The sequence below is a fragment of the Lactuca sativa genome, chromosome 7 (assembly GCF_002870075.4).
Source record: "Lactuca sativa cultivar Salinas chromosome 7, Lsat_Salinas_v11, whole genome shotgun sequence".
NCBI classification, from domain to species: domain Eukaryota; kingdom Viridiplantae; phylum Streptophyta; class Magnoliopsida; order Asterales; family Asteraceae; genus Lactuca; species Lactuca sativa.
The window spans coordinates 133,207,523-133,233,408 of NC_056629.2; positions in this window are offsets into that span (position 1 = coordinate 133,207,523).

Consider the following 25,886-nt stretch of genomic DNA (forward strand, 5'->3'; position numbering starts at 1 on the left):
GGCGATTATGGTGTACTCCGGGGAACGAGTTGATGGAGGATAAAACAATTCAAAATCAAAGCATCTTCAGTGGAATTTTTCTATGAAGAACATGAGATCAAGGAGTGTGGTGGTCGACAGAGGTAGAGGTGGCTAGTGAAGGTAGGAGGGAGGCGATCAACGACGAGTGATGGAGGAGGCAGTCATCTTTATCGTCAATGAAGAACATGAGAGGGAGAGAGATTTGATGACGAACATAGAGAAATAGTATAAAGAAAGAGTTTGACAGGATCAGGTATAAGTTTTCTATCCCTAAAATTCCCTATAACAAATTGAAATAAGATACCCTCGCGTTTTTTATTTCCTAGTTTTTACAAAAATGCCACAAATTATCTTGACCCTCTGTTATTTTGATCTAACGGTCCTTGTTTGGTTCTCGAGTTCTCGGGAAAGTATAGGTTCTCAAATGATCATTCATCTCTCTCTCTCTCTCTCTCTCTATATATATATATATATATATATATATATATATATATATATATATATATATATCAATTTTTACCATCTTTTTAACTGATACAAATACTACTCACGACCACATTTCATATCACATTACCTTTTTCAAATTTTCACTTAAAAACTCTTATTTTTGTCAAAAATGATTTCCCTTTCCAACCCAAAAACCCAATCTCAACTTGTTCACCTACTTCCATCCAAAGCCAACGTGATCGACATATTTATTCACCTGCTGATTTCAACTATACATGTGTTTACTATCCATATCATATCCAAAACCAACCACAATATTTCAATACCAACCTCAAATGAACTTCCAATCTCAAATCCTATCGCCATGGAAAATGACTTCAATCCATTTGACCATCTTCCTAACTCGCAAATCTAATTCCAATCATAAACCAAAACCCAATTCCAAACTCAATCACAAAATGAAGTTGTACTCGAAACGGATTTTAAGTCAGAAGCGATTCGACCACAACCCATGAAAATAGGAAAGGCAACTCCATAACCATCGACTATGGAGGAAGAAAGGACGTTGAGTCATGCGTTGGTAGATGTTTCTAAAGATCCGAAGGTCATAAAAAACCAAGACTCATGCACTTTTTTTGGAAAATTACTCGTCGTTTTCCCACAGAAATGAATCGTGGAGACTACAGGAAAAAGGATCAAGCTTACTTGAAATGGAGAAACATGAAAAAAGTTGTGTTTGTGTTTAATGCAGTCTTATGGACTGTCAAAAGATAATGGAAAAGTGGTGCACATGACGTATCAATTTTGTAAAAAGTTCTAGAACTTTTTCAAAATAAAAAAGTGATAACTTTCAAATTTCTTCATATGTGGAATATCGTTAAGATGTCAAAAAAGTGGAAAGATATCAAAAGTTCGGAACAGTTCACTGTTAGGTTCTTGTAAAAGAACCAAAACTTAAGAAACAACTTATAGTCAATCGTCTAACGAGTATGTCAAGATCGACCTCAATGAAGAGGAGTATTTTGAGGTTCCAAGAGTCACTCGTCCCATGGGAAGAGACCAAGCGAAGCGAAAGGGGAAAATGATGACAAGTTGTTCGGATGACATTAAACATCTAACAACCAAATTGGACAACTTGAAGTCGACGTTGGAGCAATACTTGGTGGTCGCAGAAGAGAAAAAAAACTGTGTCATGGCAATCTTAACAAAAAGCACTAGCAATTTTACCGGACAGAAATAAAATAACGTTAAAAGTCATAGATGAGATTGCGAAAAAATTTATAATATGTAGGTTTCATTATTTAAATTATTATGTTTCGTGTTTTCAAATTTCTAGGTTTTGTAATTTTAAATTTTATGTTGATTTTTTTGATATGTTGTAATTTTATTTTCTAGTTTAATGACATTTTAGATTTTATAAAAATTAATTTGTTTGAAATTTTAATTTTTAATATTAATTAGTTTTACAAAAAAGAATGGTAAACATGACAACTCACGCCCTATAAATGACAAAAATATAAAAATAGTGTAGCAAACTCTAGGTGGTGCCTACGTGTACTGTGACAAGCTTTGACATCATTCCCTCCGGCCTTACAAGACGGTCTGTGTTACGTCCCAATTTTTCAAAGGAATTTTTTTTATTTTTCTATTCAATATTCAATTATATCATACTATATTACGGAAACATGATTGCTAATGCACGTGAGTACAGTTGAACATTGTTTTTCTCACGAAATACCTGAAAATATTTATAACAAATGGGTATGCGCTAGGTTTAGTAAGTTCTCCAAGAATACATGTATTTGCATAGAAATGGGCCCCACCCAACTACTTAATGGGCCCCACCCAAACTAGTTAATGGGACCTGCCGAACATACACAACGATATGTGTACTTATAGCCTACACACCATTTCATTAAACGCGGACCTGTAGGCTCTCGGCCACTTTAACCACTCCACCATTATCCATAACTAAGTCCTTTCTTACCACAATTGTGCACATGTAGACTACACTATAGACTCTACTAACACTGGCACATAGAGACTAATCTATCAGCTCTACTATATTATTTCTCTATGCTAACATACATGGACATGCATTACAATATGTAGCATAATGAGATAACTCACCTGGACAATTACACGAAAGATTTACAGCAATCTGGGCGATTCCACTGATGATTCAACTGGAGGATAACTTACTGAACAAATATTAACCTATAATACTCTAACCTATTAATTTTTATGACATTCTGGTACTGAAAACTAGATCCTTCACTAATACCAGTGAATACTGAGAGTTCCATCATGTAAGGACCAGCTAGGTCGGACAGTGTGACATCCTCAAATTCACGGTCATTTTAAAAATTTTATTTATGCTTATTTAGAAATTGTAGTATCCTTTTTGAAAAGTAGTATTGTGGAATTTGTTCCCAGAAAAATATGATAATAATCTTTTCAAATCATTTTTGAAAAAAATGTATTTTATTTATATTAAAACATTGGGATATCATCGTCAATACAAAAAACATAAGCATAAACAAACCTCACATTCATTTACACTAATGATTACATCTCATTTAATCTTTTAGTGTAATGTGTCTTCGTATCGATACATGTGATACAAATAAACTGAGTAGGTCAGGTTGGGAAACCTGGTGAGTACATAGGGTTTCCAACACACAATAATATAGTTATTATGTTTAATCATCAAAAAATTAACCTAATTTCCATCCTCATTATCTTCTTTATTCTTAAGGATCTACCCTAAGAATTGTCTATTCTTCTTTCATCCATTCCTAAGGATTTTCCTAAGGAATAGGCACGAAGTCCATCGCTGCCAGGGTTTATCTAACAGTCACTAAGTCCATAGATCTCGATGTTATCTATTAGGCACTAAGTCCATAGCTACCAATATTCATCTATAGGGAACTAAATATGTAGCTGCCAACGTTTATTTGTAAGGAACAAAGTCCATAGCTTCTGTGGTTTTTCGATCACATCTGGTGAACAAATCGTTCACAACACCTACAGGTTGCGAGCCTGCTAATGTTCCACCCGACAGTCTAGAATAGTCTGTGGTCGTCATCTATACTCTGCTAGATGACTGGATCATTACTTGGGTTAAGGCTTCTCATCATATTTCACCTCTTGTAATCTATATCATCTTTCATCTCTCATCATTCCTCTCATCTTTCATCTACTCATCTTTCCCAATATACTTATAGGTATAAAAATACATATACAGTTTAAAATAGGTATAAAAATACATATACAGTTTAAATCAAGTAAAACATGTATAAATTGTTCATCTAGCATAGATATCGGGAACACATATAATAAGCACATATAGCACGTATTATTATTAAATACTTCATATCTATGTGTAAGATAAAAGTAACTATGCACTCACTTGTTAAAGTGATGATTCGAAATTCGGACAACACTTTGCTTCTAACAATCGTCTTTTCCTTCGACGAAACCTAGTATCTTTATCACAAGATTTTAGTCTAATATTTATTGCCACTAATTATTAACTCAAGGTCTACGAGTTATGTTGTTTTATAAGTGTTAAAAAATACTTTTCAACTACTACATATAGACAGGGGCCAGACTTGAAACACCGGAGGCCAGGAACATTTTGACATTTAAGCTGCTCTAAAATCCAACAACTCTATGTGACCCTTCAAACTAGATTCCCCGTACCGCGAATAGTTAAAAGGTATTATAATCACGCTTTGTATAATTTGTAATACTTAGCACATATTGTTTATAGGTTCACGTAATGATAATGAACTTAATCATAAGCTATACTTAAGGTAGGGTAAGCATATCCCACTTACAATGGAGTTTAGCTAGGAGTCGGACTTTGCACGGGAAAAACTTCTGAGCTAAAAGCTCTTCTTCTTGGAGCCTTCTGGCGCTTTGAGACTTGTCTCTAACACTTAGGAAATGCTAGGTAATAAGAGGTGCTAATAAAGATGTTTGAGAGAGAAAAAATTGGAAAGGTGTGAGAAAAATGGAAGAAATTTGCATCTATTTATAGGTTGCATCTTCGGACTACGTTGGGCGTAACCTCGGAGTACACTGCGTGTTTGAGCCTTTACGTCGCGTGTATGAGGTTCAGGTGTCGGAATCCAATAAGAAGACATGGAGAGAAAGCGAAGGCGAGGATTCGTCCAAGTGTCACTCTCGCATCCTTCCATAATTTAATAAACTTCTAAATTCTATAACTTTCGCATACGAGCTCCGTTTTTGACGTTATTTATATCCACTCATAGGTAGCGATGTGATCTACAACTTTCGTTTAGACTTCATCGGCTAATTTTGACTTTATTTTTAAAATTATATTTTAACATGCTTAGATAGATAAATTCCGTTAAAAATTCATAACTTTGTCATTTGACGTCCGTTTTCGTCTGTCTTTATATCATTGAGCTTCTATTAACGATATATTCACTTCTCGTTTAGATTGTGTCGGCTAAAAATCGATCGATCTAAAATTCGATTTCCAAGCTGGGCACTACTATGCTAAATCATAGAAAAATCGTAACTTCCTCATACGAATTCAGATTTGGACGTTCTCTAACGTCTACTTTTTATGTTACGCGGTGTTGTGCAGGTTTAGCCGTAAAATTTCGAAGGGTTATAACTTCTTCGTTATAACTCGGATTTTAGCATTATTTATATGTACGTAATCCTTGTGACATATACTATAACTTGGTTAAGATTATATATTCTAAATAATCTTCTATCAAAAAGTCATTTTTAATGCTTATTTTCTTTAAATTGACTAGCCTGAATCTGCATGCGTTACAATTATCTCCCCTTTAGGATGATTACGTCCCAGAATAATCATTGAGATAGGGCTTGTATAATAACTCCATACGTTAGCTCTTCATCCTAGGTAATAACCATAACTCTTATGTGTTTTCTAACGAGTTTCTAACTCTTGGACTTCTTGACTATTGGCGGTACTCAATCTTGTACCCCACTCTTTGTACTATGTTGGACTTTCAATCATAACCTTCGAGTTTACAAATCAATCCTTATTTGGAGACTCCTGTTACTTCTTAACAGACTTAACTTAAGATAAGTTCTTTACTTTGATTACCATAATAGACCGGTGGGTCATGTTCTAATGACCTCTCATCATATGATGCAATTCTTAGACTCAGGTCTTTTAAAGGAAGATTCCAGAATGAAATATACCTTCCTTCATGTTGTAATGTGATATAATCACATTCTAGCATGTAACACCTCTAGCTACAAGCTTTTCACTTTCACAGCGATCGTGATACTTTTATTGATCGTTTTGATTATCTTTCACTTCAATCTTCTAGCTTAAGTCGTATGTTACATTGATATTGGTTCTCTAAACCACGTAGAATATATATCTTAGTCGGACTCAATATGATATGACCACTAGGGTCGGAATAATAATCATCTTACTAGTCATTACCGAAACGATGGTAACAACAGACATGAAGAAAACATAATCAATTACTAGTGCCTTGGTAACCTTGTGGCTTTTCGCGATCCAAGTGTGAGTCCTGTGCTTACGGTAATATAGGAATCTACTACCTTTCACACCTACTCATACTCGTCCCAAGTATTGTCTCACAGTTCTCCAAGTCAGCATACAAGAATTTCACATAGTCATTTAACACATCGGATAATATAACTAAGGTTTATATTATTTCTTGAAACGATCACATAGATATTCAAGTTCAACCTATACTATGTCTCTTATATTAGGCTACACCACATAATACTATATATATGTCTACTTTATAGACCTTTTCTCCTAATCCCTTGCATCGTCACCCGGTTCATCAATGATCATCTAGAATGCTCTTTCCTTTGGCTTCGGTGGCACATTCAACCTTGCTGCTTCATTTTTCTTCCGGCAATCTTTTGACATATGCCCCTTGTCTCCACATCCGTAGCATACCTTATCATTAAACGTACAATCCTTGGAATAATGAGCGATCCTCCCACACTTATAACAAGTCACTTTACCGTAGCATCTCCCATAGTGCTTCTTTTTGCACTTCTCGCACCATTTTTCTTCATTGCTATTCCTGTATCTCTTGTTGTTGGGGTCATACTTCAGGAAAATATTTTTGTTGTCAGATCTTCAAGACTCCTCAAATATCCTCTTCTCGCAAACTTCAACCTTGTTGGCAGTTCTTCCTTTGATCATTTCTTCGACTGACTTAGCAACCTAGATGGCTGTCTCACGAGTAGGTGCATGGTGTATCAGCACAGTGTACTCCCAGGGTAGTCCCTTTGTATACTTATCGATTTTTGTTAGCTCTCCAGGGACGATGTGCAAAGAAAACTCCATATTCTCTGTAAAGGTATTAGTATACTCATCAATGGACATGTTGCCCTTTTTCAAGGTCAGAAACTGGTTCTCCAGCTCTAGCATATTTTGGGCTAAGCAGAACTTGCGTTTAAACTGTACCAAGAATTCCGCCCATGTCAGCTGTAGTGTCTTATTGGTGCATATGATCTTTCCCAAAGTGTTCCACCAACAAACAAGGCCACCCCAAAATTAACGCACATCATAAATTATTTGCAGCTTGCCCTTGCAACCATATGTTATGAAAGCTAGCTCCGTCTCAGAGATCCAATCCATAAATCCGATTGGATATTTTCCCCAGTAAAAGTTGATGGTTTGCAATTTGTGAAGTCTTTATACTTGCATCAATTCCTTTGTCTTGGTTATTTCTTCTAATCACTGGCAGTTCAGCTTGATTAATGGTTCTACTATAGTTTCCTTTTTCTAACAATCCTTCATTCAGCTCTCGTTGCGCAATGGGTACAGTAGGTTCATACCTAATAAATAACATTTGTCTCATCTCCTCCCTTTGTTCGGCCATCAAAGCCCTAATAATTGTTTGGACTCCTGCCATCATGATTGGCCTGGGTGCAGCTCCTACTTTTGGTGCACACTCAATCACTCGTGGCTCAGGTTGATGGTTCCCATTAGCGTTTCCTAAATTCACTGTGATTTCTCACCCTTTTGATCTATACACTCTAGCGAATATTCAGTGTACATCGACAGGAATTAAGATAGGGAAAGCTTTATTTATGCTGAACATATAAGTCTCCTTATCACTTTGAAAAGTTACATGCCAGTTCTAATATCATAATTAAACGTTTAGAAATCTGAACATATAAAATTTCCAGATCCAGTTGGCAAAAGACCATAGATCCGATCAAATAATGGCATCATAAAGCATCGAAAATCATTTAGCACATAAAAGCATTTTAGGCATCTTCCCTAAATAAGCTAGTGCTCGTGTCTATTCAGGCATACATGCTAAATATATTAGACGCACTCCTCACGATCATCGCTTAGCATTCTAAGTTTAAGTCTAGAAATAAATCCATACTCCTAGTACGCTTAAATTAAAGCTATGATACCAACTGTGATATCCCCAAATTCATGGTCATTTTAAAAATTTTATTTATGCTTATTTTAGAAATCAAAGTATCATTTTTGAAAAGTAGTATTGTGGAATTTGTTCCCATAAAAGCATGATAATAATATTATCAAAGCATTTCCGAAAAAATGTATTTTATTTACATTAAAACATTGGGATGTCATCGTTAATACATAAACATAAGCATCCACAAACCTTACATTTATTTACACTAATGATTTACACCTCCTTTAATCTCTTAGTGTAATGTGTCTTCGTATCGATACATGTGATACAAATAAACTGAGTGGGTCATGTTGGGAAAGCTGATGAGTACATAGGGTTTTCAACCCACAATAATATAGTTATTTTGATTAATCATCAAACAATTAACCGAATTTTCATCCCCATTATCTTCTTTATTCTTAAGGATCTACCCTATGAATCATTTATTCTTCATTCATCCATTCCTAAGGATTGTCCTAAGGAATAGACACGAAGTCCATTGCTACCAGGGTTTATCTAACAGACACTAAGTCAATAGCCTCTGATGTTATCTATTAGACACTAAGTCCATAGCTTCCAATATTCATCTATAGGGCACTAAATCCATAGCTGACAACGTTCATTTGTAAGGAACTAAGTCCATAGCTACCATGGTTTTTAGAGTACATCTGGTGAACACATCGTTTCACAACACGTACAAGTTGCGAGCCTGCTAGCGTTCCACTGGACTGTCTAGAATAGTCTGTGGTCGTCATCTATACTCTGCTAGATGATTGGATCATCGCTTGGGTCAAGGCTTCTCATCATCTTTCACCTCTCATCATCTATATCATCTTTCATCTATCCATCTTTACCAATATACTTATAGGTATAAAAATACATAAATAGTTTAAATCAAGTAAAAATGTATAAATCATTCATCTAGCATAGATATTAGCAACATAAATAATAAACACGTATTATTATTAAATACTTCATATCTATGTGTAGGCTGAAAGTAACTATGCACTCACTTGTTAAAGTAATGATTCGAAATTCGGACAGTGCTTCGCTTCTAACAATTGTTTTTCCTTCGACGAAACTTAGTATCATTATCACTACACTTTAGTCTAATGTTTATTGCGGCTATTTTTTAACTCAATGTCTACGAGCTATATTGTTTTATAAGTGTTAAACAAAACTTTTAGACTACTATGTACAGACAACGGCCAAACATGAAACACCGGAGGGCAGGACCATTTTGGCATTTAAGCTGTTCTGAAATCCAACAACCCTATGCGGCCCTTCAAACTAGATTCCCCATACCGCAAGCAGTTAAAAGGTATTATAATAACACTTTGTATAAATTTTAATGCTTCGCACATATATTGTTTATAGGTTCATAATAATGATAATGAACTTAAACATAAGTTATACTTAAGGTAGGGTAAGTATAACCCACTTACAATGGACTTTGGCTAGGAGTCGAGCTTTGCGGGGGCAAACTTCTGAGCCGAAAGCTCTTCTTTTCAGAGCCTTCTAGCACTCTGGGACTCGCCTGTAACACTAAGGAAGTGATAGGGATTGGGAGGGGCTAAGAAGGATGTTTAAGAGAGAAAGAATGGGAAAGGTGTGAGAAAAATGGAAGAACTTCACATCTATTTATAAGCTGCATCTTCAAACTACGATGGGTGTAACCTCGAAGTACGCTACGTGTATGAGGCTCTACACCGCACGTACGAGGTCCAGGTTTCGGAATCCTATGTGAAGCCGTGGAGAGAAGCGAAGGTCAGGATTCGGCCATGTTTCACCCTCACATCCTTCCATAATTTAATGAACTTCTAAACTCCCCATCTTTCGCATAAGAGCTCCATTTTTGACGTTCTTTATATCCACATGTAGGTAGCGACGTGATCTATAACTTTCGTTTAGACTCCGTCGACTAGTTTTGAATTTATTTATAAAGTTATATTTTAATAGGTTTAGATAGATAAAGTACGTTAAAAATTCATAACTTTGTCATCTGACGTCCGTTGTCGTCTGTCTTTATATCGTTGAGCTTCTATTAACGAGATCTTCGATTCTCATTTAGAATATGTCGGCTTAAGATTGATCGATCTAAAATTCGATTTTCGGGCTGTGCACTGCGATGCCAAATCTTAGAAAAATCGTAAACATCCTTATACGAAGTCAGATTTGGATGTTCTCTATATGCATGATTTTGGTTTAACGTATACTACGACTTTCATTTAGATCGCTAAGGCTAAAATGTAATTTATCAAAAATTCACTTTTTACGTTACGCGGTGTCGTGCCGGTTTAGCTGTAAAACTTCGACGGGTCTTAATTTCTTTGTTATAAGTCGGATTTCAGTGTTTTTATATGTACGAAATCCTTGTGAAATATACTATAAGTTGGTTAAGATTATTTATTTTAAATAAGCTTCTATCAAAAAGTCATTTTTAATGCTTATTGTCTCTAAATTGACTAGCTTGAACCCACGGGCGTTACAGACACTTCGGATACAAGACCATTTCGGGGTATAGCCTTTCAAAAATTGAACAACCAAACTAACATGACCATTCTATAAACCTCTCCCGTAAGTAGATCAATCAACATTATAATTGGAATTACTGATAAATCTTATTTATATATCCAGAACAATGAGTATCAATACAGGGATCCTTGCGAAACCCAGGATTTACACTAACAAAACTTCGATACTGAGCACTTGTATCTATCTAGCTCACTGTATTAGAGCTTCGGTAATGTGGTGGGGAAATTAGAGAAAAAAAGGCCAAGTGACACGAAGGAGTTCCAGAGATGTTCCAGGGGAAATGGATGAAGGAAACGAATGAAAATCGTCACCTATTTATAGCTTCTTTTGGGATGCACACCATGCATATGGTCGTGTGTGCGTCGCGCACTTGGTTGGGGTTGCTGACATGACACCATGCAGAAAGTAACATGTGGCGAAATATGGGTGTTGTGTCAGTTCACACTGTGCATTTGCTCTGCACGCGAGGTTGCGCACAAAGATTTCTACTTTCTTAAAAATTCCATATCTTCTCTGTACGAGCTCCGTTTCGATAGGTTTTATATCGATGGAATGATGTGGACGATATCTTCAACTCTCATTTAGATTGTTTTTCCTAACAATAGACTGATTTCTATTTTGGTCTCTGTATCGTTCACTGCTATGCTGAAACTTCTAAAAATCATAACTTCCTCTAATGAAGTCAGATTTGGACGTTCTTTATATGTACACTCTCGGTTTTGCGATTATTATGAATTTTTTTCAAGACTATTTATCGTAAATAGTCTTCTATCAAATACATCTATTTAAGTGACCAGTCGTTTATACTTTAAGGTGAAAATGGGGTGTTACAGTTTGACTGACTCTTGCTACTCCTTTTAGTTAATTGTCGGGATTCCTATGTGGTTTATGTGCATGATATGGCTGTGCATGGGTCGGTTTGGGTCGGTTTTGAACCCAAACCCAACCCAACACAACCCATAAATGTTTAGTTTCTGGTTTTTAGAAACCAATAGGATTGGTTTCTGATCGGTTCTTTTTCTTGGGTTTTGAGGTTGGTTTGGGTAGTTTTTTGGTTTCTTGGGTTCAACCTAGACAGTCATGAGTTTTAGGTTTAAAACCATGGGTTTTGGGTTTAAACTCATTTTCCAGAAATGACACAATAAGTTAAATACTTCAAAAAACACCAAATTGAAGTTAAATACTTCAAAAAACATGAGTCTTACAACAAAATAGTCTATTACAAGTTATAACCAAAGCCCAAAATAGTCTATTACAACCAAAACAAAATCAAGTATGGGTTGATTTCTTGGGTTGGATTGGTCGGTTTCTTGGGGCGGTTTGACGATTTTAAGTATGGGACGCTTTCTTGAGTTGGATGGGTCGGTTTCTAGGTAAAAACCGAGATCGAACTCGATTTCTTGGTTTTTAGAAAATTCAAACCCTAACCGTCGGTTTTGCTCTGGTTTCGGTTTCATCGATTTTAGTTGGTTTCTCGGTTTCTTGGTTTGGGTTTGCTCATGCCTAGTGCATGCCCTATTGAGGGTGGTTACCTTACATTGAATGTGGGTCCATGGAATGATCTTAAAATAATGAATTGTATGCTTTTTTTAGGATTTATGTTGCACGCTTGCAGTTCTTAGCGGAGTCATTTGTGTATTTATTACAACATGACCAAAGGGAAAGTAGGATTGTTGTGGTCCTTTCTAAATTTAATTTAACAAAGATTAGATAACTACTTAGGGAAATAAATTTATGGTAGTTCCAATCGAAGTAGTTGTTTTTTATATCATTCATATAGCTAACAATAAGGCGTTTCGGGTAGGGTTCGAATTCAACTTGTAGAGGTCAACGAGGCTAAATGGGACAAGGATTGTATCACCCGCCCCAGCCCCAAAGTTCTCCCATTCCCCCGCTACCACCCCTCCCTAGAAATGTCCAACTTTCCCACGCCCGAACTCCTTCGTACCCTCGCCCCCGCCTCCGTTCCCTACATGCGATTGATTTTGGGCTGCCTTTTTTTGTGGTCTAAAAAGCTATTTTTTGGGTAAAAAATAGTTATTTATAGCAAAATTTTAATTGTTAAACACAAAAATCGTATGGTTGGATAACGCCTAGTGTATACATATATTTTTTAGATTAACTTATTTTGTTATGCTATGTTTTGGTACTATTAGAAGAAAGGATACTTAATTTATTTTAAATTATTATTTTACAGATGTAATACATTGCTAGATTGAAAAAAAGCAAAACATTGTAAATGAAAGATCATTATGACTAAAAGTCATTATAGAATGATATTTGCTAATAACATATGATCCTATATGGTCATACCTAATAACAAGTTACTATTGATTGATTATTTATTAAGTAATTTGATTATTAATAAAAGAGAATATTAACTAGTTATATTTATAAGGCATGAATATATATATATATATATATATATATATATATATATATAATGTCTAATTATTTGGGAACTTTTAGTAAGTCATTTAGTTGGAGAATAACTACGGGTTATGAACTTGAGTAAAGAACACTTATTGGGCCCATGTGGCTTGTTAAAGCCGTAGGCTGTATAAAGAGTGACAAGTTTGAATGTTTGACTTGGTCTTGCATCCCATACAGCCATACTTGGCCTTACTCTCTTATTTAATGAGGGTATGCACCATACATCATGAGTTAGTATAAAAAAGTGTGTGGACTAAAACTTGGCTACTTTTTCGTTACACTTCTTTTCTTTTCACTCTAAAAGTTATGGGCTTCCGAAAGCTCTCTCATCACCTCTCTAGCAAATTGTTATGTAGATTTTAAGGCTTCATAAGTTGCTTCTCTTTAAGGTTTAATTATTATGAACTCTTAAGGCTTAAAAATAACATATACGCAATAACTTATATACAAGTGAAGACTAGCCTATTGAAGTGGTTTATCCTTGTGTAGTGGATACATCTAGAGAAACAGTCCTTTAAGTCTTTTTCCATATTCATCCACTTCCGACCTCGAGAGAGTAATCAAAGTCTTCAAAAGTTGTATCACTTTTGTCCTTCTATGGTTTTTATTTATACTTACATGATTTTCAAAACGATTCTTTGTGAGTTAAATTGAGTTTTAAGTTCATTCTATTGTTAGACTTCTAATACGTTTTTAGCATTTTTGGAAAACTAGTTTTAAATAAACCTCAACAATTAGTATCAGAGCCATTTTTACAAGCTTGGTTAGATTATTAGATTATTTGGTATAATATTTTTTTGAAAATATTTGTGGTTTTCTGTTTGTAAGAAAATACGACACATATTTTTTATGACAACTATATAGTTTTTAACTTTTTGTGAAAAAGTTTACAAGTATATTTAGTCTTATATATATATATATATATATATATATATATATATATATATATATATATATATATGTAACATCCCGAAATATCAAGAGTATAGTGGGAGGGCTAAAAGAGTATTTGGGCATGAGTGACACAGCAAGTCCATTGGTGGACTCAGCGAGTAGAGTCGCGACTGGGTCGCGTGTTAAGTAGCCGACTCGGCGAGTCAGCATGATGGACTCGGCGAGTAGGCGCTGAGTGGAGAAAACCCTAATTCTCGGGGTTAAGCCCTATATAAAGATCATTAAGTTTTCCTCCTAGCCTCTTTGTTCCCCCTTAAGTTCCAGAAACCCTAAAATCATGGAGAAGCACCATTGTTGAGCAAATTGGAGCTTGAAGAGGTGGTTATTGAAGAGATTCCAAAGAAGAAGAGGCTTGGATCAAAGGGCTTTGCAAGGATTCAGGAAAATCTTCTCCTGGAGCTTCCTTTTGAGGTATCTTTCCATTGTTTGAGCTGCTATTGTCTAGATTCTTCATTTAGGGGGTGTTGAGATCATATCCTTTGGATGTATTGGAGTTTAGAGGCTAGATCTGAGGTTGCTACCTCAGATCTGGGATGGAGAAGAGTTAGAATGCATAAAAGTTCATGTGTTGAGTGTTGGATGAAGCTATCTTGTCCCAAACCTTAGCCCTAATGTGTAATATGCATTGATCTCTTTGGATTCACGTAAAGTTTGCCACTTTACGTGATGGATGAGTTGTAGGAGGCTAGATCTATGTTTTGGAGCAATTGCATGGCCTGGAATGCTTCTGATTGGATTCAAACTGGTGGTACTCGGCGAGTCACAGGGGTGTACTCGACGAGTTACTTGAATATGATCTGGAACTCGACGAGTTGGAAGAACAACTCGGCGAGTTGGATGAAGATGGCCTGGAACTCGGCGAGTTGTATGAACAACTCGGCGAGTAGGTTGAAGATAGCCTTAGACTCGGCGAGTCTGTTCTTGGGCTCGACGAGTCTTGTCGAAGAGTCCCAATATTTTCTGGTCGAGTCGAGAATTGGTTAGTCAAGGGATGACTCGGTGAGTTGTATGCGAGTGGACTCAGAGTTGTTGAACTCGACGAGTCTCGGGGTGACTCGGCGATTTAGGTCGCGGATTGAGTGAAGTTTTGATTATGCGAACTCGGCGAGTCATAGGGTTGACTCGGCGAGTAGGGTCAGTCAGGGGTTGACTTTGACCTTGGCTTTGACCAAGGGTTGACCAGTGGTTTCCAGGGGCATTTTGGTAATTGTTGATTGTTGTTTTGAGTTTAGTGCATTGGCGGTTGTCCAGTGGTAGAGATCGTATCAGTGATCGGAGCAGTTCGGGTTATCTGTTCAGTCGGCAGTTTCGAGGTGAGTTATCCTCACTATATCAATAGGGTGTAAGGCACCAAGGCCGACCCTTATCGGATTGAGATCTGGGTAGTTGTTGTTATGTTGTTGCTATGATATGTTGCATCCTGAGAGCTAGGATGGTATATGTTAGAGACCTGTTTGAGATCGGTACCCTGAGAGATAGGGAGATGCTATGCTAGTGACCTGTTAGGTCGGTATCCTGATTAGGAGGATGATATGCTATGTGATCTGTTTGATCTGCTTGTTGACTGTGAGTTGATATATGGTTGTATGTATATGTGCACATGGTTGTTTGGACTGGGGTTGGGTTGAGGCGGGTCCTGCTGCGTGCTGTAGGCCAAGACACCCAGGGCGGACCGGTTGTCCTGAAGGCCCAGCGAGCGGTCCGGATAGGCTATAGGCCCCAAAAGGGCAGACCAGACGTACCGAAGGCTCGGAGAGTGGACCAGATAGATTGAAGGTCCGGTGCGGGCGGACCAGTCATACTGTAGACTCAGAGAGTGGACCAGGTGGATTGAAGGCCCGGTAGCGGGCGGACCAATCACACAGTAGACCCGAAGTGCATGGCTGTTTTGTGATCGGATATGTTATGGCATGTTATGCGTGTATGGTATTTGTGGTTGGTATTTTGGGGATATCTCACTAAGCTTTCGGGCTTACAGTTGTGGTTTCATGTTTTTCAGGTTCTTCAGGAGATCGTGGCAAGGCAAAGGCGTGATCGTACCGCTCCTCATGATTTTGTAGTGTTGTGATTCTGGGAACACGTTAAATGTTTTGTATTGAAAAACCTTTTTGTAAAGAATTATTGGAATCGAGATGTTTTTGAAAAATTTAAAATTGGTTGTATTTTTCGGTCGTTACAAGTTGGTATCAGAGCCTTGGTTTGAGTGAATTGGAGAAACACTCGTGTGACTCCAGTCTCAAATTGAGGAGAGTTTTCAAAAGAGTATTTAAGAAAAATGGTTTTCAAAATGAGTAAAGGAGGACGCGGAGGTACGATCAGCCGGAGACAGTAAGTAACCCCAAAATACCATGCATGTTATTTTTTTTTGAGCTTTGATAGAACAGCATGCTAGTGTTAGGCTAGGGATCTTCAGGATTTCATGATATGTTGCCTGATTTGTGATGCCTGTAGCCTAGGGTCCCTTATGGGAGATTCTCAGTGTTCCTTTAGTGGTAAGGGTTGATTGTTGTTATGCATGTTCTCTAGGGTATTGTGGTAGTACTTCATGCAAATGTGGGTAGGTGTGGAAGGTAGTATGGGCCCGTACTACTGAAAGCACAGGACCCATACGCGTATCAAGGAAACCATGATCTCTAGGGTGGGTTGAGAGAGAGTTGGATCCCAGGGTGTGGGAAGAGCCTGAGATTTTGTGTGGTGTTTCTTTTCAGTATGGAGATTCCGAGGCATGATGAGAGTGGATCCGGGTTAGGATCGGGAGCTGGAGAGAAAGTTCCGGGCGAATCGGTGCCACCCGAGGTTATCGGACAGATGAGCACGAGCGAGTTGGATGTGAGGATTCGTGAGATCCTGCGTGACGAGATTGCTGAGTTGTTTCGGGCTGAGTTGCCAGAGCTGTTTGGGTCGATTAAGACCGCCATGGTTGAGTATTTTGATGAGCGCTATGCGGCTCTCACCGAGACGGCTGTCGCGGCGGCTACAGCAGCTGTAGCAGCGGCAGGGGAGGAGCTAGTCGGGGTTTTCAGTATCGGGACTTCGATAAGATGAAGCCTCCCACATTCGACGAAGTTCAGGACCCGATTGTCGCCATGAGGTGGTTGTCAGACGTGGAGGGGTGTTTCTTCACGTGTTCATGCCCTGCTGATCATAGGGTGAGGTGTGCTCTGAACCTGTTGAGGCTTGGGGCAAAGGATTGGTGGAGATTGACCACAGGGTCATATTCGGATGCGCAGAGGGCTGCGGTTTTGTGGGATCAGTTCAGAGAAATGTTCATTACTCGTTATGTTCCGCAAGTTGAGAGGGAAAGATTGGCTCAGGAGTTCCTTGAGCTGAAGCAGGATTCGAAGTCGGTGACTGAGATCACCAGGATGTTCACTGAGAGGGCGATGTTTTGCCCAGAGTTCGCTTCGGAGCAGGACCAGATGTCCCGATACCTGAGCATGCTCAAGAGAGACATCAGACAGTTTGTGTCTGCGCAGAGGTGCGAGACCTTGTTGGAGTTGCAGGAGGCCGCTAGGCGGCGTGAGTTAGAGATTGAGTTGCAGATGCGTGAGTTGAGGCAGGCTCCGGTGCAGTCGCAGCCGGCACCAAAACGGTCCAAGACCGTTGATGTTAGAGTGGGGGATTTGAGCAGCCACACTTGTGGGAAGTGTGGGAAGGGTCACACCGGGGTTTGTAGGACCGGTGGTGCATGCCGCAAGTGCGGAAGGGATGGGCACTATGCGAGGGATTGTCGGCAGTCAGCGCCAGTTCGGGATTTGAGGATCTGCTATCATTGTCATCAGGTTGGACATTTGAGGGCCAACCGTCCACAGTTTGCTGCAGGATCGGTGCAGGCTCCAGCACCGGCCACTTTGAGGAGCACAGGTGGAGGTCAGGGTGGAGCAGAGCCCCCGAGGGCTCAGGGTCGTGCTTATCAGCTTGCGGCAGAGGAGGTCAGGGCAGTACCGGATGCAACTGCGGGTATGTTTCTTTCTTGATATCTTGTTATCTTGTGATTATTGTGGTGTAATGTTCATGAGCCGGTATTTTGTTTGGTTTCGTTGTGATATTCGTCGTTTTGCGGGTTGGAGTTTTTGGTTATGGTTTGGGTTTTGGGTTTTCGTTTTGGTATCCGTTGTTCCCTGAGGGTTTGGTATGGTTATAGTTTGGTGTTTGTGTTGTCATTGGTTATCTTTCGTGAGGGTTATTAGTGGAGATGCGGCATTGGGTTGAATGTCGAGTAGCATCTGCAGTCGTGGAGAGGATAATTAGAGATCAGATTCTTTTTGAGCGGATTGATCGGTGAGGAGATGTGTTTTGCTGAGGGTTGTTTATGATTGTGAGAAGCAGTCAGTGTGTAAGTGTTCTCTTTGTGTGGATTGTTCTGGAAGGTCGTTAATGGCGACCGGTGGTTGTTGGTCAGTGCTTTAAGTGGGGGAAAATTGGAAAATTCTCCGAGAGATCGATGAGTATTTGAGGGTGCTTAGCTGTTGGGATTCAGTAGTGTTCTGTTAGCCCAGAGTATAGGCTGATAGGAGCGAGTGTCGGGCACATGGGACGGGACTCAGACCTAGGGCATAGTATTGTGGAGGGCCTGGGAGCAGGCCGGGATCGAGTATGTACGATGGAGTTAGAGTTCGGAACCCCTAGAGGGCTAGAACGGTATGCATGGGAGGAATTCTGAGGGGATAACTTGGAATGTTGGTTGATAGTTGAGCGGTCCGGATAGACTGAAGGCCGGAAGGCGTACTAGTCAGACCGAAGGCTCGGAGAATGGTCCAGCCAAACTGAAGGCACTAAGAGCGGTCCAGATTGGCTGAAGGTTCTGAGAGAGTGGTTCAGATGGGCTGAAGGCCTGGTGAGGCGGTCCAGTCATGCTGAAGACTCTGCGGGTATTGTTGGATCAGTTTGAGATTGCTGATTGTGTATGTTGCAGTGTGATTGCATTGGAAGGTATGGCCCCGGGTAGTGATCTTGTTTAGTTGAAGTAGTGTATGGGCTTGAGAGTCCCTGCAAGGAGAGTCAGAGTAAGTGTGTTGGATGGATAGCGGACACGCTAAGGGTGGTGTAGCGTCGGGCGAGCACCGCGTCACTTGTTGGAGTGGCATTATCGCCAAGTGGATTCCTTGGAAAAGGAAGCGAGATAGGTGTGTAACTCCGAGAGGGAGTGCAAGTTCACGGAAGTGAAAGCGGCAGAGCAGAGTTATGATTAGAGTAATTCGAGTATGGTTTTTGAGCAGCGTGTTTGCAGCAGTGGATTAGAAGCTCATCCGGTTTGGGATGTCTGCTGAGGTTGCGGAGGAATTCCGCAGATGTAGAGCCAAGAAACTCGGAGGGGATGCAGGGAGAGAGTCTTGGGCTCTCAGTGTGATTCTGATCTGGGTATTGGATATGTATTAGTGGTTCATCCTGGGGGATGTTGGAGGATATTATCAGTGTGTCAGGTTTTCTCAACCTGAGGGTGTTAGAGCTAGTTCAGCATATGTATGCGGTTGCAAGAGGGAAACTCGTGAGAGTTGCTCTGAGAGCGAGAATGGGTCTTTCCGTCGTCACGGAATGGATGGAGTGGGATTCGGATCGGGAATCCGAAGGTTTATGGCTTCTAAGCCCTTATGGTTCGAGTGAATGTTGAGATTTGCGTCAGTCATGCGTCTTGGGTAATTCTCGGTTGTTGAGGGTGATTATCAGAGGGTGCAGCCGGTGCTCGGCTCGAGATGGTGGTCAGGACACCGTAAGGAAAGGGAAAGTGTGCCTGAGTTTCGATGGGTATGCCTTGAGGGACTTGGCCCGGTTAAGACCACGTGGCGCGCTGTGGAAGTATCTTTGGGATTGAATTGCTGTAGGCTTCGAGGACGAAGCCTAATTTAAGTGGGGGAGAATTGTAACATCCCGAAATATCAAGAGTATAGTGGAAGGGCTAAAAGAGTATTTGGGCATGAGTGACTCGGCGAGTCCATTGGTGGACTCGGCGAGTAGAGTCGTGACTGGGTCGCGTGTTAAGTAGCCGACTCGGCAAGTCAGCATGATGGACTCAGCGAGTAGGCGCTGAGTGGAGAAAACCCTAATTCTCGGGGTTGAACCCTATATAAAGATCATTATGTTTTCGTCCTAGCCTCTTTGTTCCCCCTTAAGTTCCAGAAACCCTAAAATCGTGGAGAAGCACCATTGTTGAGCAAATTGGAGCTTGGAGAGGTGGTTATTGAAGAGATTCCAAAGAAGAAGAGGCTTGGATCAAAGGGCTTTGCAAGGATTCAGGAAAATCTTCTCCTGGAGCTTCCTTTTGAGGTATCTTTCCATTGTTTGAGCTGCTATTGTCTAGATTCTTCATTTAGGGGGTGTTGAGATCATATCCTTTGGATGTATTGGAGTTTAGAGGCTAGATCTGAGGTTGCTACCTCAGATCTGGGATGGAGAAGAGTTAGAATGCATAAAAGTTCCTGTGTTGAGTGTTGGATGAAGCTATCTTGTCCTAAACCTTAGCCCTAATGTGTAATATGCATAGATCTCTTTGGATTCATGTAAAGTTTGCCACTTTACGTGATGGATGAGTTGTAGGAGGCTAGATCTATGTTTTGGAGCAATTGCATGGCTTGGAATGCTTCTGATTGGACTTAGACTGGTGGTACTCGGCGAGTCACATGGGTGTACTCGACGAGTTGCTTGAATATGAGCTGGAGCTCGACGAGTTGGAAGAACAACTCGGCGAGTTGGATGAAGATGGCCTGGAACTCGGCGAGTTGTATGAACAACTCGGCGAGTAGGTTGAAGATAGCCTTAGACTCGGTGAGTCTGTTCTTGGGCTCGGCGAGTCTTGTCGAAGAGTCCCAATATTTTCTGGTCGAGTCGAGAATCGGTGAGTCAAGGGATGACTCGGTGAGTTGTATGCGAGTGGACTTAGAGTTGTTGAACTCGACAAGTCTGGGGGTGACTCGACGATTTAGGTCGCGGATTGAGTGAAGTTTTGATTATACGAACTCGGCGAGTCATAGGGTTGACTCGGCGAGTAGGGTCAGTCAGGGGTTGACTTTGACCTTGGCTTTGACCAAGGGTTGACTAGTGGTTTCCAGGGGCATTTTGGTAATTGTTGATTGTTTTGAGTTCAGTACATTGGCGGTTGTCCAGTGGTAGAGATCGTATCAGTGATCGGAGCAGTTCGGGTTATCTGTTTAGTCGGCAGTTTCGAGGTGAGTTATCCTCACTATATCAACAGGGTCTAAGGCACCAAGGCCGGCCCTTATCGGATTGAGATCCGGGTAGTTGTTGTTATGTTGTTGCTATGATATGTTGCATCCTGAGAGCTAGGATGGTATATGTTAAAGACCTGTTTGAGATCGGTACCCTGAGAGATAGGGAGATGCTATGCTAGTGACCTGTTAGGTCGGTATCCTGATTAGGAGGATGATATGCTATGTGATCTGTTTGATCTGCTTGTTGACTGTGAATTGATATATGGTTGTATGTATATGTGCACATGGTTGTTTGGACTGGGGTTGGGTTGAGGCGGGTCCTGCTGCGTGCTGTAGGCCAAGACACCCAGGGCGGACCGGTTGTCCTGAAGGCCCAGCGAGCGGTCCGGATAGGCTATAAGCCCCAAAAGGGCGGACCAGACGTACCGAAGGCTCGGAGAGTGGACCAGATAGACTGAAGGCCCGGTGCGGGCGGACCAGTCATACTGTAGACTCAGAGAGTGGACCAGGTGGATTGAAGGCCCGGTAGCGGGCGGACCAATCACACAGTAGACCCGAAGTGCATGGCTGTTTTGTGATCGGATATGTTATGGCATGTTATGCGTGTATGGTATTTGTGGTTGGTATTTTGGGGATATCTCACTAAGCTTTCGGGCTTACAGTTGTGGTTTCATGTTTTTCAGGTTCTTCAGGAGATCGTGGCAAGGCAAATGCGTGATCGTACTGCTCCTCATGATTTTGTAGTGTTGTGATTCTGGGAACACGTTAAATGTTTTGTATTAAAAACCCTTTTTGTAAAGAATTATTGGAATCGAGATGTTTTTGAAAAATTTAAAATTAGTTGTATTTTTTGGTCGTTACAATATGTATGTATATATATATATATATATATATATATATATATATATATATATATATATATATATATATATATATATATATATATATATATATATATATATAGGGGACGGTTCAAATAAAAACACTAAATAAAGTGAGAACAATTCTCAGCCAATCATTTTCTTTAATTAAGTTAGTTTTGGTAATTAATAAAAAATTATTAATAAAATTTGGATTAATAATACATAAGGGTAAAATGGTAATTTTTATTTGGAGATTATTATGGAAATAAGAGAATTTTGTGGGATTCTTATTTGAAATTTGAAATTTCAAATCTGTTAAATTTAAAATACTGAACTTTTAAATTTCGAGTTAATATGCATTATGGAATATATTATGTATTACTAAATACCAATTAACAATGTATATTCAAAATAGAATATATATATATATATATATATATATATATATATATATATATATATATATATATATATATATATATATACAAAAAAATTTGTACAAATTAATAACATAACGGAATTATTGATTGAACAATGATATAAACAGAAATTTGTATATACAAAAATCATAACAAAATAAGAACATACATACAAAAATGAACTTATTAAAAAAATAGTGTATACATATAAATTCAAGACAAGAAAATTATATAAGATCTATGCATTCTACTAATATTCTTTTGTTGGTGGACTTGAATATGTTTCTTTTTTTGGCTTGACTATTTTCTTTCTTCGAGCTTTTAACCTGTAAATACAAAAAAACATAAACAATAAGTTGTATGCACAATTCATAATGGAATAACAACAAAAATATTTATATGTATGTAGAAATTCAAAACAGAATACATAAACACTATGTTATATCTAGAAAGTCATAATAGAATAACAACATAAACTGTTAAAGACAAAATTTTATTCCAGTGCAGATTTGTTATTGAATAATGACATAAATCTTTATTCTAATGAAGATTCAACCAACTTTTCATTCGGATACTAAATTCGTTAAAGAATAGTACATAAGCATCTATTTCAATGCAGATTCATTCTTGAATAATGACACAAAAATGTATATATACCATTTATAACAAAATAATAACACATTATTTTCATTGTCAAGATAATAAAGATTTATGTGATGTAGTAAAAGTAAGGCTAATCTTAAGGATAATCTAAAAATCATAACTATTATAAAGTTTCTGTAATTATCAATCCATTAATCGAAGTTCATTAGAAATGTCATTGCATAAATTAAATCGTCTGGAATGGATCAATCATCAAAACCATGTTACTGTAAACAACAACAATAAAGTTTCTCTTTCAAAAAAAAAAAACCAACAACAATAAAGAAATTAAGAAAGAATATGATGAGATTTACATGATGAAATAACCAATTAATGGAAATCGCATTTATTAAAATTTTTCAATCATTGAGATAATTGGGATTTGTGTACCCACCGATTAATCTAAGATAATGTAATTACAATATTGTTTGGAAAACAAAATTCAAATATTGATAAGGAATTAAAGAGTTCAAACTACAAACACATGTGTGTATGAAAGTATATAAAAATGTTATTGAAAACCAACCTGACTTGAATTTCTTTGCATGGCCGATGGCTATATGTATTTGAATTAGATATTTATTTGTTTGCACTGCCGATGGATTACCTCTACGTATCAAGACAAAATAAGGATAGCGAACACGTAGGGGTTTAGACCCACTCCCACCATCGACCCATCTGAGGCAAAATATGACGACTCATTTAGGTAGAACACAGTGGTGATTGTTAGCGGATTTGGCAAGTAGATGATAAAAATTGTAACTTATAACGTGGTGTTTTTATAGAATTAGTCAATGATTAAAACTATTTCCATAATAATAGGATTGTGAATTGATTTTGATAATTAATGAAATGTAAATTACCATAAATGCCCTTTTATTTTTATTTTTTTATTAAATTAATGAAATAAAATGATTGGTTGAGAATCGTACTCACCTTCTCATTTTATTTGTTGGTTTTATTTGAACCTTTATTTATATATATATATATATATATATATATATATATATATATATATATATATATATATATATATATATATAAACAAGATATGAACCTCTTGTAATGTGTTTGTGTTGTTTTGTTAAAATGATTATAATGTTTATTTATTCTTATGGCATATAATCATTACATATATAAATTTAATTTATTAATTTTTGTATGTAATAGATTACTTTTAGAAGTATTTTTTTTTATAAAAATGTAAAAAGAATGAAGACGGTAACCATTTTGATGATGAAAAGTTTATATATTTGATTTTATTCATGTTTTATAAACTTTTGAAATTATTTTATAAACTACTTACAAAGTGTTGAAACAAGTGGGAGCAAGAAGACATTAGAAGATTTTTATTCCCTTTATGTCCCTTAGGAATGGACTTGACATTCTTTGTGACGACTTAGAAAATGTTACTAGTTTATGTTTGATTTATGCACATATGTTTAGTATGTCTGTTTTGTTTATTTTTATGTTGATATTATGTTATAACTCTTAAATTTAGATCTCACATGGAACATAACATTTGGAATAGAAATTAACACCACAAGAAGTTTGATTTTAATGAAATTTATCTTTTAACATAAGATGTTAAAATATTTTTAGAAGTAAAAGTGAGTTTTATCGTTTAAAAACTAACTAACGGTAAATTCATGATTAAAATTATATAAGTATAAAATTGAGATTTTAGAGATTTATCAAACTTCAAACCTCATTTTATAAAAGGAAGTTTTATTAAAAGGTTAAGAAATGTTTTTTAGCCCTCAAACGTCCAAACTTAACAATAGATATTAAACTTACAATTTGATCACGTCAATTATATAAAATTGAATTTAATAATTTTTTTTGATAAAATGTGATTTAAAATAAAGAATATCATAACTTATTGGATGTATGCAATAACCATGATATAATATGTTTTTTAAACTAGAATTATAAAAAATATCAAAGACCCTTTAATTGAACTCAAATCTATGAAATCTTATTTGAATAAGACTCACTTGTCACTTGTATAAGCCAGAGGGATAAATGATACCAAACCGCTAGTGTTATGTTTTGATGAGCGGTGTGTATTTGTGATTTCTATAACCTAATTATAGGTCGATTATAAAAGTTCTTCAAACTGGATGATTCGATCATAAATCTTTTTCTAGATAAACGATATCCAAGTAACAAAGATCTAATGCATATATGAGATCAAACATTTCTATTAAACTTTGTTATTAACGATCCCATAGCGCTAGAAATTATACAGTAGAATATAACTGGTACTCGATATCAGCATAGTGGGATGCAATGAATAGGATAAATAATACATAACAATTTTTTTGTTTTTCTGGGACCTATAGTTTGATAATTAAGGTATTGGGAAAATTAAGGGTATTAATTATTGAAGATTTAAATGTCAAAAATGCCAAATGAATTTTCTTTAAATTTTTTTGATGAAAACAAAATTCGATCTCATTACCATGCATCATCTTTCTCTTGCTGATCTACAAGAGTGTATAACATTTAATGGATACAATTTCTATGAATGGATTCTTATCTTGAAAGAGAATCTTGAAAGAGATCATAAATTAAACATTACTAAAGGATCTATTCCTAAGCAACCTGCACTTACCATTAGAACTAAACATGATGTTTGGTGAAATCATTGTTATGATGCTGATAACGATTTTGACATCATATTTGTTAAAGTATTTCATATGTTCTGTCCGATGATGTGGATATTCCGAAGATGCAAAGCTATTTGGTTTGAGCCAGATCAAACACAAGAAGAATGCAAGGCTGAAATTAGTCAATGTGCTCTAAGGATCCCTTAGATCATGGAAATGACACCTTTAAGATCAATAAATCCAAGATGACCCATATAGATAGATCTTGGTTCTGTTGTGGACAAACGAGACATTGGAAGATGATCCACCCCTCTTATCTAAGAAGAAGGTATGCAGAGATCAATACTCAGGTTTC